The sequence below is a fragment of the Scophthalmus maximus genome, chromosome 4, assembly GCF_022379125.1.
Source record: "Scophthalmus maximus strain ysfricsl-2021 chromosome 4, ASM2237912v1, whole genome shotgun sequence".
Classification (NCBI taxonomy): domain Eukaryota; kingdom Metazoa; phylum Chordata; class Actinopteri; order Pleuronectiformes; family Scophthalmidae; genus Scophthalmus; species Scophthalmus maximus.
In genome coordinates this window covers 24,155,574-24,161,573 of record NC_061518.1, presented here as the reverse complement: position 1 = coordinate 24,161,573, position 6,000 = coordinate 24,155,574, and positions in this window count along the sequence as shown.

Genomic DNA, 6,000 nt, shown 5'->3' with positions numbered 1-6,000 from the left:
GGCGCCGCTGTGCACTTGTTGACTTTGCAGCCCCCGGGCTCCACTTCACGCTCTTGAATGGGAATGTAAATGGAATAATGCAGGAGTGGAACATTTCACCGACAAAGTTGGAGAAGCAGAGGACAAAAAGTTCCGTTTGATTCTCACTACGGAACTCTACCTGTTCGATTCCACGTCCTTCTTCTGGTTTCTATTGAGCCCCTGCTCCACACATATCTCACAGCTCGCTGTTATTAACGCATGAATCCCTGTCAATCTGACTAATAATAATAACTGCAAGAGTTTTCATTTGTTGTCGCTTACTCTGGACTGGGGGGGGGGCGAGGAGAGAGGCTGATAAGCAGCTGTCTGGAGAGAAATGAGTCGAGTTGAAGGCGGCGAGGGGCTCCTCTGAAGCAGGGTTTCGCCTCAATGTGTTTTCCAATGAGTGGGAGAGAGAAAAAAAAATCAGGAAATGGAAATTCAAAGAGCACACTGCATTTAAAAACATTATCAAAAGAGAACCGTTTACCACTATGTAACATTTCAAATCGGCCAAATTGAAATGGAACTGCCGACAGAGACACTCAGAGCCAGATTCCTGCTCCCTCCCGCTTTCTCGGCCTGTCTCTCGCCGACTTGCAGCCGCTCCTTCTCTCGCTTTCATGTGTGTCAGCGTGCAAGGCCCATCTCAGGTTTGAGGACGTTATCACAGGAATCCTTCTGGCCCCAGGCGGAGGGGGGGGGGGGGGGGGGGGGTGGGGGGGGGGGGGGGGGGGGAATCTGACGGAGCTGAAAGCTGAAACGCAGAGGGAGCAGACTCGCTCGGCGGCGCGGTGAATGAGCCGGAATGACAGAGGAAGATGAAATGAGGGCGGAGAGTGGGGGCCGAGATGTGGGGGCCCCCGAGCTGAAAAGAGCATCTCATCTCTGTCGGGCGCGTTGGTGAGCGCCGAGGTCTGGCTCTTGCGTGTAGACACTGAAGGAGCCATTCTTGTAAAAAAAAGAAAAAAGAAAAGAAGAAGACGCATATGGAAAAAGCGGCGATGTCTATTTTGCCCCGTGTAGGCAGCAGCCCTGTCCACGCTAACGTCTCACAGAACCAGAACCGTATTCCTGCGACCCACTGCTTTTTTTTCCTTCTTCTTCTTCTTCTTCTTCTTCTTCTTCTTCTTCTTCTTCTTCTTCTCATGAACAGGATGTCGCAGATCCATTCCTTGACATGCTTGACGACATGCCTCCCGGTGAATCCGCGTCTGTGGATGAAATCGGGCCCTGGTGTCAGATTACAGGTAGTTTGAGGGTTAAAGTTCAGAGAGAAACACTCTCGCCGCCCGCTGCATTAGGTTTTCATAGGCTCGAGTTGCATAAAGACTATATCATATTGTTTGTTAGATCCCCACAGAAGCGATACGACTATTTTGAGGATAATTACTTCTTCACATTTCCCTTTTCTGTACGAATCCAATGAGATACATTGCGTCAATGAGAGAGCTTTGAAAGGTATCCGGCCCTCTGCGGGGTTTCACCCCTTCGCCCGCCCTAACCCCGACGGTGGCATTGATTTGTTCCTCTAACTACGAAGATAAACATTGGCGGGGAAAAATGGTACAACTTTGAAATATACCCTTTCCCCAACATGAGATTTCAATCTGGCTGTACAGTGAACGATCTGTATCCAATGTTCGGCAAATACCTATTCTGAAAACGCGCTTTATTTTTTCTTTTCTCATAAAGCAATTTCATAGGATTGGGACTCAAGACTCCACCTGGTTCATAAAAAGCTTCTCATTTCCTCACAGATATTAACACACATGCACTCGTGCCCCCCCCCCCCCCCCCCCCCCCCCCCCCCCCCCCCCCCCCCCCCCCCCCCTTTTCTTCATTCCTCTCTGCATTAGCTCCTTTTGGCATCATTGTTTTCTGCTGGGGTTAGGTGGTCTGCCTCGCCGTTCCTCACCACCAGCTGCCTGGAAAACATGACAGCATCTCCCCCCCGTCTCCCCTCCTCCAGCTGCGTGGCCCACCGCCGCCTGGACTCTGCCAGCTCCAGATGTCCCCGACCTGACGGACGCAGAGCCTCTCCAGGTGAAAGTATTGTGTGTGTGTGTGTGTGTGTGTGTGTGTGTGTGTGTGTGTGTGAGTGTGAGTGTGTGCGTGTGTGTGTGTGAGTGTGTGCGTGTGTGTGTGTCTGTGCCACCCTAACAGCTGTTAGACTGCCAGACACCATGCGTAGAGAATGTTTGACTAATTCTGAACCCAGATGCTCAGTGTGTGTGTGTGTGTGTGTGTGTGTGTGTGTGTGTGTGTGTGTGTGTGTGAGTGTGAGTGTGTGCGTGTGTGTGTGTGAGTGTGTGCGTGTGTGTCTGTGCCACCCTAACAGCTGTTAGACTGCCAGACACCATGCGTAGAGAATGTTTGACTAATTCTGAACCCAGATGCTCAGTGTGTGTGTGTGTGTGTGTGTGTGTGTGTGTGTGGGTGTGGGTGTGGGTGTTTTCTGTGGTGTCAGCACCAGTAATAAATGCACTTATCACACCCACACCGTCACAACAAATTATTTATTTTTTTTAGAAGGTGCTGGGTTTTGGGTGCAAAGAAAACAGCAAATGCTTGGATTTTGCTCATAAACCATTAGTTCATTCAAAGTTCAAGTGTTAAATATTTATTTGGTTTCTAAAATGCTGCCATTTTTTCAGTGTGGTTACATTTTCTGATCTTTTTTTTTTAGTCACTGCAAACCACCTTACCTAACAAACTGTCAAATTGAAAAACAATATTAGTAACTACAGTGCAAATTGTAATCCTTTATGCAAGTCAGTACTGTTATCTTCTCTCTCTCGCACGCACGCCGGTACACACACACAGACACAGACACACACACACACACACACACACACACACAAAAATCCTTAACCACAACCACTACCTGCCTTACTCCAACTGTAACACAACATAACCCTTCCTCACCTTTAAAAAACATCATCATAATTTGTGTTATGTGGAATTTTCTTTTTGTTGCCATAAGTGAGACAGTTCACCATAGTGGGACTGTATTTACAGGTTGAGGTCCCCACAACATGATTAACACTTAGACCACACACACACACACACACACACACACACACACACACACACGTGTCCCTGGTGATGTTTTGCTCATTAACTTTATTACATCCCTTCATTTTATGGTCTTCCTCGCCGGTTGTTATGATAATAGGTTTAACATCAGTGCAAAACCCGACTCTGCACACACACATACACACACACACACACACACACAGTCGCAGCGGGTGTGTATCTGGGCCCCTCGTTGCATTCTCTTTGTAGTGCACGTCACTGCACGGCGCTGCACATCAAGATTTGATGGAGGATGCAGTAAAAGTTTAGAGACAGTAATATAAAGTCAGGGGAACATGATGAGCAGGTAAGTCTTCTCGTGACTGTTATGCGATTTTCCTGGTGGATTTGATGCGTGAGCTGAAAGCAGAGCGTTTGATAGCTTGTCTCAGAGACCCCCCCCCCCCCCCCCCCCCGAGGTTCATGTAGGATACAGTGATGTAAGTGTATGAAAATACCTTGGGGGGGGGGGATTAGACCCTCAACCTTTAAAGTTTGACCAATACAGAACTGATCCCTTTCCTTCTGTAATTAACATGAAAGGAGTCATTTAAAACGACTGCGTTAGGTATCTTCGCAGATATGAAAGAGGTATTATAATCTTGAGAGTGTGTCTCGCGCCGTTGTGTCCCATCTCTCCTGCGGCCCGTGGGGGTCAGAGGTTCACGACACAAAGGGACGCGAAAGGGCCATGGCGTCCCCTCGTGATTCGGCTGCTGCGGAGAGCAGGGGTCAGAGCTCTCTCTCAGGAGAGGAGTCCGGACCGACTGTGGAGATCTTTGCGGGGGACACTTCCGGAGCAACCGGACCGACCGCACAAATCCACTATTGGAAACACATTCGTGCTCATGCGTCTGTAATACGGTGGGTCGTGTTTCCTGCTGCAGTAAGACACTGGTAAACACTGACCTATTTGTCAGTTTGACAGCGCAGACAGTTCTCCTGTCTAAGCACGGATGCTGCTAAAAAAGTGTTTCTTGAAAATAATGGCAGTCATTTCCTGAAACAGAAGGACGACATAGAATCACGATGTTTAGGTTCCAGACAGTTCATGTAAGGTTGTTTCTTTTTTAATTCCAAAGATACAATGTTGATCAGAGTTGCAGGGTGTGGAACGATAAGGGGCCTCCTGACCTCTAGGGGGCTCGCTACTTGGGAATACAACTTTTGAATAGTCCTTCATGATTAGAAGTGGTTTGATGGGAGAGAGTTCCATCCATGATCAAGTAAAGTTGGAATAACAACCTTATTCCCTAAGTCCCTGTTGGTTTTTTTTATTTTGCCATACCTGAAGCCAAACCTCTGGCATGACTTATCAACTCAACGGTAATCTCTTGATGGAGATATTGTCCTGGTTTCTCCGGATAATCTGCAAACCCTTTGGTAGAAAATAGTTCCGCCAGAGGAACTACCTCCAAAAAGTCCGGCAGGTTGAAAACCCCTGCCTGTTGGCACACACCACCTGAAATGCCCAACAGGTGTATTACCGTAAAAAAAACCAACCCATCTTGTTAAACAGCTGGTTGAGCTTCACACGTTTCAGCGGAGTGCTCAGCGGTGGCTGCGAGTGATTAACTTTGTGTGTGTGTGTGTGTGTGTGTGTGTGCTGTGCTGTGCGGCCGTAAGTGAGTTCATTTTCTGCCCTGCGGAAAGAGGCGGCTGCTAGTCATTAACGGTGCTCCACGGGGTGTACCTGGTGATAACTGGAGCAGATAGACTTAACAAGCAGCGATCCGGGCCAGGCGCCCACTTCACGTGCGAAACACGTGCGCAGCAGGGAAGCGCTGAAGTCGTTCCGTCGCGGGCGCAAAAGCAGGCCGACGTGCTCAAATACCAACGCGCGCGCACGAAATGAACCATTAAAGTTGTTTGTTGACGAAGTGCAGTGGAGGTGCATGGAAGAGATCGGGCCATGATGGGGTTTGCACATGTCGCACATCCATCCGTCTGCAGGCTCAAGTCAATGAGCTGACATGGGAGCAGCACAGCGAAATGTTGGTGAGTTTATATCTTGCGTGTGGATATGTTCTACCGTGACTCTAAATCACAAGTCTTCCTCCGTCGGTCCGTTTTTTATTCGAAGGGGTTTAAGCGCCCCTCGCCGCTGATGCGGCAATTCGCACGGTGCGAGCGGTTGTTTTATTAATTGGTTTTGAAATAATTGATCAACCTGACCCGTGCTGTCCCAAATTGGTTTTCCCCTTTGCTTTTAATTGAGATGCATCTCCCGTTAATTGGTAGTGTTGTGTTAAAGCCGAGGCATTACATTTAAAATGAAGTCATTTTAAACAGTGTTTAATTTTGTTTGTTGTCCTCCTTATTGTAAATAATTGTCCTTGCTTTTTAACACACTTCCATTGTCCTCGATGTTTGGTGAGATACTCACCACCTCACCGTATAGGGACCGGCATTTATTGCGTTGTCGGTCCAAGGTGGTGACCATAGGCAGGTGCTTGGTTACATTGGTAACAGTACAGATACAGTGCAAAAAAAGTGAACTTCTCATTAAAGCTGCTACAGTCAAAAGTTCATATTAACAGCGGCTAAAGTGATTAAGCATAAAGTGAAAGGATTTACTTGGTGGAGATCAAAACAGAGCAAAAAAAAGTGAGAGTGAGCATAAAACTTACAGTGGTCAGGCGGAGAGGAAAATGACTGATGATGAATTCCAGTGTAGCTCTGCGATAAGATATAAGCAACTCTCTGCCAACACGTTCCACGTCATTGTGTTTTCAGCTTTTGGTACTTTTTTTTTTGTGTATCGCGATGTTTGTAACATTACATGGAGGGAGCATGTCACGCTGATTTAGGCTGCAGGAGTGATTTGAAAAGCGCGGAGAGCCGTCCGTGGGAAAGGATCATCGCTGGATTTCGTCGTGTTTCAGATGGCCGCGGCCTTCA